We start from the raw sequence: 13,089 nt of genomic DNA on the forward strand, positions 1-13,089 counted from the left end.
CCAATTCCCGAGCAGCCGCCGCCGCTCCTCGTTTTCAGTTCCACCCCAACCAGCAGCCTCCACCTCCTCCTCTAGATCCGGCCAGTCAACTCTCCTTTGGTCCGTCGGATCGAGGATCCAACGACCCAGATCAGCCCCAGCCCCGCACGCCTCCACCTCCCGCAACGCTCGATCCAATCTGGATCGAGGCAACCGCCTCCGCCTGAGTGCCTCGCTCAGCCCCGCGCGCCACCATCGGCCGACGACCTCGTCGGAGCTCTACCAGAACGACCACTGCCAGGCCGCCCCTCTGCTCCCGCCGCCGACCCCTTTTTATCTCCTTCCCTTCTCCCCCTACTGTTTTCTCTCCTTCCCCTTCGATCTCTCTCACGATCTCCCTCTCTCTCTTTGTACTTCACCGCTGCAGGAACGGCCGCCGCTCGCGGAAGCCGCCAACGTCCGCCTCTGGCCCAGATCCAGCCATCTCCGACGCCTCCTCGTCCGATCCCGTCGTCAAGTCTTCGTCCCCGTCGCTCGTGTGTGCTCCATTGCCGGGTCAAGTCACCGGCGCCCTGCTCGCCTCCTCTTCTTTGCCCCTGCACGAGCAGGATGGCCCCGCCCTGCTTTGCATCTGTCCAGATCCGGCGCTGGCCGCCGTCTTTGACCTCCCTTTGCATGCCCACAAGCTCCATCTGCCACCAGTGCCATCGCAGTCCTAGCCCACCGGAGCCCCGTTGCTGCGCCGCACGGGTTCTGCCTCGAGTCATTCGAGCGTTGACCGCGCCCCTCCCATCGTTCGATCCAACCAGCCCTGTAGCCCGCGTCCCGCGCAAGCAGGCCAACCCAGCACTGACTGGGCCAAGAGCCCATGGTGAGCACCCAGCCACACCTAGCAGTTTTAGTCCAGAGCATGTTTTTTTTCCGGTTCTGCGATTTTAGCTATTTATCCAGAGACTGCTAGTTTTGCAGAAAAACCCTCATGTTTCATACATTTAATAACTCACAAACCGTGCATCATATGTAAATACTTTATATATGTAAAATGCTTAGAATTTTGTGTAGATTAATAATTTGCCACTTTCATCCATGTTAAACATGTTTAAAAGGCTGTTTGCATTTAATTTGCTTAAATGCCATGTTAAAATGATTTATTTCATAACTAAATAATGGTAGCTCCAAATTTAATAAACTTTATATGTAAATGGGGTGGAAAAATGCCTAGTTTAACATGGTGCACTTACTTTGCATGTTTAACAACACTAAAATATGGTTTAGGGCAGAACAGTAACAAATTCGAAATATGGACATGAGGATTTTCCAGAATTGTTGTTTGTTATTTCCGTCCTCATTTAAACTTGCCTAAATAGTTAGTTCAATTATGTTTCACCTCTTGCCATGTTTAACAACATTTAATATTATTGTGTACCTAAACGAGAGAGAACTAAATGTTTGAATGTGGTGTTTCGTTAATATGCAACTTATTGCATATTGAGCTCCACTTAACTTGTAGTATTGTTTGTAGCACTTTGCCATGCCATGCCTCATTAAAACCAGACATGCATCATACTTGGTTGTGCATCGTGCCATGTTTATGTGATGCTTGTTTACCATATTGTTTGCTTCTTTCCGGTTGCGCTTCTCCTTGATAGTTCTGGTAACGTTGCATTTGTGAGGATTCGTTCGACTACGTTGGTTCGTCTACTTCATGGTTTCGATCTTCTTCCTAGCGGGATCTCAGGCAAGATGACCATTACCCTCGGTATCACTTCTATATTTGCTTGCTAGTTGCTTCGTTCTATCGCTATGCTGCGCTACCTATCACTTTTTTATGATGCCTCCCAAGTTGCCATGTCAGCCTCTAACCTTTTCACCCTTCCTAGCAAACCATTGCTTGGCTATGTTACCGCTTTGCGCAACCCCTCTTATAGCGTTGTTAGTTGTAGGTGAAGTCGAAGATTGCTCCATGATGGACATGATTATGTTGGGATATCACAATATCTCTTATTAATTAATGCATCTATAGACTTGGTAAAGGGTGGAAGGCTCGGCCATATGCCTGGTGTTTTGTTCCACTCTTGCCGCCCTAGTTTCCGTCATACCGGTGTTATGTTCCTTGATTTTGTGTTCCTTACGCGGTTGGGTGATTTATGGGACCCCTTGACAGTTCGCTTTGAATAAAACCCCTCCAGCAAGGCCCAACCTTGGTTTTAACATTTGCCACCTAAGCCTTTTTCCCTTGGGTTCTGCAGACTCAAGGGTCATCTTTATTTTACCCCCCGGCCAGTGCTCCTCTGAGTGTTGGTCCAAACTAGAGCACCGTGCGGGACCGTCCCTTGGCAACTTAGGTTATGTTGGTACCTGTACGCTTAGCTTATCCGGTGTGCCCTGAGAACGAGATATGTGCAGATCCTATCGGGATTTGTCGGCGCAGTCAGGTGGTCTTGCTGGTCTTGTTTTACCATTGTCGACATGTCTTGTAACCGGGATACCGAGACTGATCGGGTCTTCGTGGGAGAAGGAATATCCTTCATTGACCGTGAGAGCTTGTGATGGGCTAAGTTGGGACACCCCTGTCGGGTATAAACTTTCGAGAGCCGTGCCCGCGGTTATGTGGCAGATGGGAATTTGTTAATATTCAGTTGTAGAGAACTTGACACTTGACTTAATTAAAATGCGCCAACCGCGTGTGTATCTGTGATGGTCTCTTTTCGGCGGAGTCCTGAAAGTGAACACGCTCTTTGTGTTATGATTGTGCGTAAGTAGTTTCGGGATCACTTCTTGATCACTTCTAGCTTCTCGACCATTCCGTTGCTTCTCTTCTCGCTCTTATTTGCATATGTTAGCCACCATATTTGCTTAGTGCTTGCTGCAGCTCCACCTCATTAGCACTTCCTACCCATAAGCTTAAATAGTCTTGATCTCACGGGTTTTGAGATTGCTGAGTCCTCGTGACTCACCAGATACTATCACAACAGTTACAGGTGCTGATAATACCAGTGCAGATGATGCAACTGAGCTCAGATGGGAGCTCAACAAAGATCTTGGTCGTTGCTATGTTTCGTTTCATGTTGATCAGTAGTGGAGCCCAGTTGGGACGATCGGGGATCTAGCAGTTGGGTTATCTTCTTTTCTTTTGGCTTCGTCCGTAGTCGGACTATGTGTGTACTCTGAGTGATGTATGAATTATATGTTCATTGTGTGAAGTGGCGATTGTAAGCCAACTCTTTATCCCATTCTTGTTCATTACATGGGATTGTGTGAAGATGACCCTTCTTGCGACAAAACCACATCGTGGGTGTTCGAAGTTGGTAATCAGAGCCATCCCCGACTTAGGAGCCCCCTGCTTGATCAAATCGCTGACGTTGTTGAGTCTAGAAAAAAAATGTTTTGCGTCTTAGGATTATATATATCGGAGAGTAGGATTCTTTTTACTCCTCAGCCCCTTTGTCGCTCTGGTGAGGTCTCCTGACGTAGATGTTTTGACTTTCCTCACCTCAAATTTCACTAATATTTTTTAGGATCACGTGGGTATCTTGGGATCGTTCCGATAGTCTTGTGACAAGAACATTATTCTTGGTGCCTCTTGACATTTAGGGGTTGTGGCAGTGTCCCTGGGAGTTGAGCTCTGAGGTGTTGTCGTCATAATTTTATCGTTGCAGTTCTGGAATACCTGAGTTTTGCCGACATCGAAAATCTATTTTATGTAGTTGTTGGTGAGATAACCTCAACGCCACCCAGTACTGGGGAGTTCAGAAGTATTGCCATAGCTAGTATAACGGATGCTTTTTGAAGGTTGAGGTACACAATTTCCGAAGGTTTCTTGGTTATGTGTTGACGGATGGATAAAGCTGGATGTAGGGATTGTTAGTTTTGGGTGAGATATATATTGCTTCCCCTGTATCCCCAACACCAGACTGCATAACCAGAAAGTTTCGGGAGTTTTATAGGTGGGAATTCAAATAGCTCTTAGAATATCTTTCCGACAGATGCATGATATGGGCTTGGGTAAATCTCTATCATATGTATTTGTTCCGGCTTATTCTGCAAGCCAATCCTTTGTTTTGTTTTATTTGTGGTATTCGAGTTGCTTCGATGTCAAGTGTTGATCCATACCTTTCCTAAACCATGTTCTCATATTGCTATGTGAATACTAATCCTTCTTGATCATCGAGGCCGTCATGTTAAATCTTCTCTAACCGGCGTGCTTCCCTCCAGGCTAATACTATCATTTTCCCATACGCAAGATCAATTATAAGTTTTTCTCAACGGTATCCATTCCATCTGCCCCAAGTTGCCTTTGTTTTCCCGCCCTCCCACACCTTTTCTTCAAGGACTCAGATTCTTAACCAAGTATCCTTTTATTGATGGGAAGTCTCTCCATTCTTTTGCGTCAATGTTCCTATCCGGTGATTCTCAGGAAGATACTAACGGAGCTTCAAGTTCATCATTCTTCATTCTCGTATTCTTTTCCGATGGATTTAACTCAAGCTTTCGGTGTTGATCATATCCCTTTCCTCGTTTCAAATGCTATCCCATGTCGGTGCATCTCATAATCGTTCACCTCTCTCTATTTGTTCCGGAGTGCTAAAGATATCTCACAAGACTTGTGTTTCCATTCTCAATCCGTTCAAGATATTTCGAGGTTGTTATCTCATTCAAGCCATTTAATTCTACCGATGCAATCTCTATTTCAAGCAATCGTTCAACGGTGTTTCCTTTTGAGTGGGCCCTAACCCACAAGTCTTTTCCCAGGATCTTACCTGACTCTTCTAATTTTCCCAGAGCTATTCCCAAATTCTTTTCGAAGTTTGACGTAAGAATGTATTTTCATCAGTCAGATGTCTTCTTCAAGATCTCTTTCAAATTCTTTTGATCGTTGGTTCAAACTTTCTATTCTTCATTCCGGAGTGCCTCAACAATTCATGGTGGTGTTTATCGTCGACATTCTCGGATTTTGAAGACCGAAGAAGAGTTCCTCTTAAATCCTTACCCATTCTTCCAGAGATTCATGGTTCTAGCTTTATGCCATCCTCTCATAATTGTTTTTTATTGTGACAATTCTTTTCTTACTATCGGGATCATTTCATGAGTTGTTTCCATTTCTTACCTTCGAAGGCCATCATGTCATAATTCTTCATCCTCAGCTTGTAGCTATCGTTCTCCAAATCTTACTGGTGAATCGTTCAAATACTCTCTAATCAGTTCATGATCTCTTTGTTCTCATGTATCTAAATCCCCTCAAGTATCTTCATTCCTTTTCCAATTCTTCCCGGTGAATTGTGCCTTTGCTACTTTCATTTTCAATTAGTACGGTGGTTCATTCGAGATTCCTCTTCCTTTGTTACCGTATCATTTCATTCGTTGTTTCCAATCCCACTGGTGGTTCCATCAAGACCTTCCTCAAGTTTGTGCTATATCTCTATCTATAATCATTTTTCAATTAGAATAAGTAGTATGCCAAATCCATTGCTTGTCATCAATTTAAATTGATGAAGGATATGCATGCCATAATTCTTATTGTTTCACCCAAGTGATCAATTCCTTCTTCGGGAGTTTGTTCATCAGGAAGTAATTCTCTGTTCCAAGTTATTCATCTTTCTTGTCCGGAGTTCAAAGTTTACTCATTTCGTAGCTCCATCTAAATCATCACAAGGCTTCACCTTGCGTTTTCAACTTCTCTTTCTTTCTATCATCCTTTTATTACCGGAGTTCTTCATGGAGGCTATAAGTGGTGGTTCGTCAAGGATTCTTTTCATTCTTCATTTGTTCTTCAAGTTTTCCCTCGAAGCTAAGGTCCGCCAAGCTATACTCAAAATTAAACAGGGTGCTCAACACATGTTTTGTTTTGAGGAGTTCAAGTATTCTTCATCTTGCATTCCAAAGTGCAATGCTTTCTACCATTATCTTTTGAGATGGCGTTATATCATTCTCGACAAGTTCCTTCATGTTTTGCGATTCACATGTTGTCAAGAATTAGGTATTTTAAATCCATTAATCTCTTCATTGGAGTTATCTTCTGTCATATTTCACCTAAAGCCTTCCCTAAGGAATGTTGTTATTGTGGTGATTATCAATGGTCCAAGTTATCTCTCTATCATCTTGGTGGAAGAAGTTTTTCATCTCGTTGGTGTTATCAATTATATTTTTTTTTCATAGTGGCAGAATTTTGCCTCAATTTTGAGAAGTTTTCCATAAGCCCACTACAAGCTTATTCATTTCGTGTTGGTTTTCCAAGAACTCTGTTATAACCTTCTTGGAAGGGTGCTTTCCATGCTCATTTGTGGCAGAAGTTGGCATTTTCTTCTCCATTCTGTTATTCCAATGATCTATCTTCTATTCTTTCTTCCGGAGGCATTGTGATGTTGCTCTCGTTGACCCATCATCTCGTTTTGTCAAGATCATGTTATTTTCTTGCTTATCCATTTAACCGGAGTGTTGTGTTCTCATTCAAGTTCTTTCATCTTATTAAGTTTTGCCTCTCTTTTCAACCTTAGTGCTGTCTGAAATCCTTCTTACGCATTGTGCCATTCTTTCAATAGTTCCGGAGGCAGTGTGTTGTTGATTTCATCAAGTATCATCCCATCTTCTCAAGTTCATGTTCTTTTCCTTCCTTGTTCAACCGGAGTGTTGCCCAAATTCTTCCTCTCTCATCTTGTTTTAACCAGAGTGGTTTCGAATTCTATCTTGTCCATTAAAATCTTGATCATGTCTTTGCAACCTTCAAGTTCTCGTAATGTTCTTTGTTCCTCTTTTCTAACGGATTGTTTGCAATCTCGTTCATCTCCGTTGTACTCTTTCTTTTAAATTGCTCAACCTCTCAAGGTTCGTGGTTTCACTCGTTCGACAAAGAAGCAACTTAGTTTTACCTCCTCTTCCTCTTCCGTTTCTCTCCGGTGCCATCCTAGATCTTGGGACGAGATCCTCTTGTAGTGGTGGAGTGTTGTGACGCCCCGAGACCGACGCTCCAGAAGAATTCTAGCTATTCTGAGTTTCCCTGGCTGATTTATTTATTTATTTTGTTTGTTGCATTGCATCATGTCATCATTTGTATTGCATCGGCACTCCGTTGCCATCTTTGTTTTCAAAACTCGTAGTCGTTCGTAGTTGTCGCTATTCGCTTTCTCTCTGTTGACCTTTCGTTAGGCCCCTTGTCTTGTCGACCTCTCTCAGACCCCTTCGCAACCGTGTTCGAACCTACCCCCGAACCCGAATCGGGCTGTCGTTACCGATGGGTTCGGATCATCCCTAAACATCTATAAAACATCTTTGTTTTCTTAATTGGATGTCCTAACCTTTTTTTCCTCAGCCGTCCGATTACGATCCGAGGGTCATTCTAGCCCCTTCCTAAAATTCTTTTGATATATAAGCTAACCAACCTACCTACTTAAGCAACCTAACCCTAGCCCCTACCTGTCCAATCCACCAATTCCCAAGCAGCCGCCGCCGCTCCTCGTTTCCAGTTCCACCCCAACCAGCAGCCTCCACCTCCTCCTCAAGATCCGGCCAGTCAACTCTCCTTTGGTCCGTCGGATCGAGGATCCAACGACCCAGATCAGCCCCAGCCCCGCACGCTCCACCTCCCGCAGCGCTCGATCCAATCTGGATCGAGGCAACCGCCTCCGCCCGAGTGCCTCGCTCAGCCCCGCGCGCCACCATCGGCCGGCGACCTCGCCAGAGCTCTACCAGAACCACCACTGCTAGGCCGCCCCTCTGCTCCCGCCACCGACCCCTTTTTCTTCTCCTTCCCTTCTCCCCCCTACTGTTTTCTCTCCTTCCTCTTCGATCTCTCTCACGATCTCCCTCTCTCTCTGTACTTTACCGCTGCAGGAACGGCTGCCGCTCGCGGAAGCCGCCAACGCCCGCCTCTGGCCTAGATCTGGCCATCTCTGACGCCTCCTCATCTGATCTTGCCGTCAAGTCTCCGTCCCCGTCGCTCGCGTGTGCTCCATCGCCAGGTCAAGTCATCGGCGCCCTGCTCACCTCCTTTGCTTCGCCCCTGCACGAGCAGGATGGCCCCGCCCTGCTTCACGTCCGTCCAAATCCGGCGCTGGCTGCCATCTTCGACCTCCCTCTGTGTGCCCACAAGCTCCATCCACCACCAGCGCCATCGCAGTCCCAGCTCGCCCGAGCCCCGTTGCTGCGCCGCACGGGTTCTGCCTCGAGTCATTCGAGTGTTGACCGCGCCCCTTCCCCTCGTTTGATCCAACCAGCCTTGCAGCCCGCATCCTGCGTTAGCAGGCCAACCCAGCACAGACCGGGACAAGAGCCCATGGTGAGCGCCCAGCCACACCCAACAGTTACAGCCCAGAGCACGTTTTTTCCTGTTATGCGATTTTAGCTATTTATCGAGAGACTGCCAGTTTTGCAGAAAAACCCTCATGCTTCATACATTTAATAACACACAAACCGTGCATCATATGTAAATAATGTATATATGTAAAATGCTTAGAATTTTGTGTAGATTAATAATTTGACACTTTCATCCATGTTAAACATGTTTGAAAGGCTGTTTGCATTTAATTTGCTTAAATGCCATGTTAAAATGATTTATTTCATAACTAGATAACCGTAGCTCCAAATTTAATAAACTTTATATGTAAATGGGGTGGAAAAATGCCTAGTTTAACTTGGTGCACTTACTTTGCATGTTTAACAACACTAAAATATGGTTTAGGGCAGAACAGTACCAAATTCGAAATATGGACATGAGGATTTTCCGGAATTGTTGTTTGTTGTTTCCGGCCTCATTTAAACTTGCCTAAATAGTTAGTTCAATTATGTTTCACCTCTTGCCATGTTTAACAACATTTAATATTGTTGTGTACCTAAACGAGAGAGAACTAAATGTTTGAATGTGGTGTTTCGTCAATATGCAACTTATTGCATATTGAGCTCCACTTAACTTGTAGTATTGTTTGTTGCACTTTGCCATGCCATGCTCATTAAACCAGACATGCATCATACTTGGTTGTGCATCGTTCCATGTTTATGTGATGATTGTTTACCATGTTGTTTGCTTCTTTCCGGTTGCGCTATTCCTTGATAGTTCCGGTAACGTTGCGTTTGTGAGGATTCGTTCGACTATGTTGGTTCGTCTACTTCATGGTTTCGATCTTCTTCCTAGCGGGATCTCAGGCAAGATGACCATTACCCTTGATATCACTTCTATGTTTGCTTGCTAGTTGCTTCGTTCTATCGCTATGCTCGGCTACCTATCACTTGTTTACCATGCCTCCCAAGTTGCCATGTCAGCCTCTAACCTTTTCACCCTTCCTAGCAAACCATTGCTTGGCTATGTTACCGCTTTGCGCAACCCCTCTTATAGCGTTGTTAGTTGCAGGTGAAGTCGAAGATTGCTCCATGATGGACAGGATTATGTTGGGATATCACAATAACTCTTATTTAATTAATGCATCTATATACTTGGTAAAGGGTGGAAGGCTCGGCCTTATGCCTGGTGTTTTGTTCCACTCTTGCCGCCCTAGTTTCCGTCATATCGGTGTTATGTTTCTTTATTTTGCGTTCCTTACGCGGTTGGGTGATTTATGGGACCACCTTGACAGTTCGCTTTGAATAAAACTCCTCCAGCAAGGGCCAACCTTGGTTTTAACATTTGCCACATAAGCCTTTTTCCCTTGGGTTCTGCAGACTCAAGGGTCATCTTTATTTTACCCCCCCGGGCCAGTGCTCCTCTGAGTGTTGGTCCAAACTAGAGCACCGTGCGGGACCGTCCCTTGGCAACTTGGGTTATGTTGGTACCTGTATGCTTAGCTTATCTGGTGTGCCCTGAGAACGAGATATGTGCAACTCCTATCGGGATTTGTCGGCACAGTCGGGTGGTCTTGCTGGTCTTGTTTTACCATTGTCAAAATGTCTTGTAACCGGGATTCCGAGACTGATTGGGTCTTCGTGGGAGAAGGAATATCCTTCGTTGACTGTGAGAGCTTGTGATGGGCTAAGTTGGGACACCCCTGCAGGGTATAAACTTTAGAGAGCCGTGCCCGCGGTTATGTGGCAGATGGGAATTTGTTAGTATCCGGTTGTAGAGAACTTGACACTTGACTTAATTAAAATGCGCCAACCGCATGTGTAGCCGTGATGGTCTCTTTTCGACGGAGTCCGGGAAGTGAACACAGTCTTTGTGTTATGCTTGTGCATAAATAGTTTCAGGATCACTTCTTGATCACTTCTAGCTTCTCGACCGTTCCGTTGCTTCTCTTCTCGCTCTTATTTGCGTATGTTAGCCACCATATTTGCTTAGTGCTTGCTGCAACTCCACCTGATTACCACTTCCTACCCATAAGCTTAAATAGTCTTGATCTCGCGGGTTTTGAGATTGCTGAGTCTTCGTGACTCACCAGATACTATCACAACAGTTGCAGGTGCCGATGATACCAGTGCAGGTGATGCAACTGAGCTCAGATGGGAGCTCAACAAAGATCTTGGTCGTTGCTATGTTTAGTTTCATGTTGATCAGTAGTGAAGCCCAATTGGGACGATCAGGGATCTAGCAGTTGGGTTATCTTCTTTTCTTTTGGCTTCGTCCGTAGTCGGACTATGTGTGTACTCTAAGTGATGTATGATTTATATGTTCATTGTGTGAAGTGGCGATTGTAAGCCAACTCTTTATCCCATTCTTGTTCATTACTTGGGATTGTGTGAAGATGACCCTTCTTGCGACAAAACCACCATGCGGTTATGCCTCTAAGTCGTGCTTCGACACGTGGGAGATATAGCCGCATCGTGGGTGTTACATAGGGGCGGATGTAATTTTTTACATCCGCGCCCAACGCGGTAGTACCGTGCTCTGGAGCGGTAGTACCGTGCCACCTGGCTAGGCACAGCAGCATGAGCAGAAGTAGGGGGATGTAATTTTTTACATCCGCACCCTTCACGATAGTACCGCACTTGGTTTGCGGTAGTACCGTGCCAGACTTTTGCATAGATAAAATCTCAGCGGATGTAGTCACGGATGTAATTTTTTATATCCTTGCCTACCGTGCCTGGACGGTGGTTCCCATGCTGTAGTACCGCATAGGGTCGCGGTAGTACCGCGCCAGCGGTTCTACCGCACCCTGTCGGTACTGATCTGGTCGGGTCTAGGCTCTGCCGCGCCCACGGTAGTACCGCGGGCCTCCGCGGTAGTACCGCAGGCCCGTGTGGTAGTACCGCTCTAGTGGTGCGGTAGTACCGCGGGTCGCGGGCTGAGTGGTGGGTAACGGTTGGAATTATCCCCCCACTATATAAAGGGTTCTTCTTCTCCAAGAAGACTTACCTCTTCCATCCCCAAGCTCCATTGTTGCTCCAAGCTCCAGTTTCGCCCGATCTCTCTCCCTAGCCAATGAAACTTCTTGATTTTCTAGGGATTGGTTGAGAAGGCCCCGATCTACACTTGCACCAAGAGAAATTTGATTGCCCCCACTAATCCCTTGCGGATCTTGTTACTCTTGGGTGTTTGAGCACCCTAGACGGCTGAGGTCACCGCGGAGCCATAGCCCATTGTGGTGAAGCTTCGTGGTGTCATTGGGAGCCTCCAATTAAGTTGTGGAGATTGCCCCAACCTTGTTTGTAAAGGTTCGGTCACCGCCTCCAAGGGCACCAATAGTGTAATCACGACATCTCGCATTGTGTGAGGGCGTGAGGAGAATACGGTGGCCCTAGTGGCTTCTTGGGGAGCATTGTGCCTTCACATTGCTCCAATGGAGACGTACTTCCCCTCAAAGGGAAGGAACTTCGGTAACACATCCTTGTCTTCATCGGTTCCACTCTTGGTTATCTCTTACCTTTACTTGTGCAAGTTTTGTTGTGGTCTTTCCTTTGCTTGCTTGTGTGCTTATTGTTGTTGCATCTTATAGGTTGCTCACCTAGTTGCATATCTAGACAACCTACTTTGATGCAAAGTTTAATTGGTAAAGAAAAGCTAAAATTTGTTAGTTGCCTATTCACCCCCCTCTAGTCAACTATATCGATCCTTTCAATTTGTATCAGAGCCTCGTCTCTCTATTAAGGACTTTGCCGTCCGAAGAGTATGGTTGACACCGTAGATGGTGGGGAGGAGCACTCTGGTGTGAATCCGGTCTCGTCTACGGCCGATGGGGGAACCGCGTTCTCTTGTGAGGAATTCATTGGACACATTTAAAACCTCCATGACGACCGAGGTTGAAAGCATGTTTAATAAATTCTTAGAAGGGCTTAAACTATCTACCGCGTCGATGAAAGTGGGTGATCCCACTAACAAGGTGACGGATGCTAACTCCGACAAGGGGGAAGCTACTAGTGAAAAGGCTCCTTCTTCTAGCGGTAAAAATGGCAATGGCATATTTTCCCATGTGGAACCTCCACTTAATTATGGTGGACCTATTCCTTCCACTCATTTGAATCATGCCGGTCCTCCCCCTAAGATTGTAAAAAATGAGGACTTTGATTCTTGGGTTTATTGTTTTAAGCATCATTTGAACCATGTTAATACTAACCTTTGGAGAATCATTGAAGAAGGTTTTTATCCGCATGACCAAAGCAACTTCACTCCTTGAGAAGCCACGGATAATCAATTCAATGAGAATGCTCGCTTCATCATCCAAGATGCAATTCCACCCGAAGATCTTGCTCATCTCCGACCCTTCACCGTGGCCAAGGATGCATGGCGGCATGTTGTTTCTCTCTACAGGGGAAGCGCAAGCATACAATGCTCCAACTATGAAGTTGTGCAAGATGAAGCCGATGAGTTTGCAATGAAAGAAGATGAAGAGCCTCGTGAGCTCTATCGGAGATTAACTACTCTCGTGGTCTCACTCTGAGATCATGGGAGCAAGGATACAAATGACAATTGGATCAAGCGTAAATTTCTCAAGGCCATGATGCCTTACCACAAGGCTATATCCTCCGTCATTCGTCAAAGGCTGGACTTTCACACCTTGTCCTCAAGTGAAGTGTTGGATGAGTTTGTGGCTATGAGCATCTTGGACAAGACCGCCGACAATGCGGTGTTACGTTCTCAAAGAGCAAAGAAGCCCAACCTTTCCTTGAAGGCCAAGGTTAGTGTGGAATAAGTGGATGATGAGGAAGATGATGAGAGCAACCCCGAAGATACTAAGTATGACTATCATGAAC

Source organism: Triticum dicoccoides, chromosome 3B (assembly GCF_002162155.2).
Source record: "Triticum dicoccoides isolate Atlit2015 ecotype Zavitan chromosome 3B, WEW_v2.0, whole genome shotgun sequence".
NCBI classification, from domain to species: Eukaryota; Viridiplantae; Streptophyta; class Magnoliopsida; order Poales; family Poaceae; genus Triticum; species Triticum dicoccoides.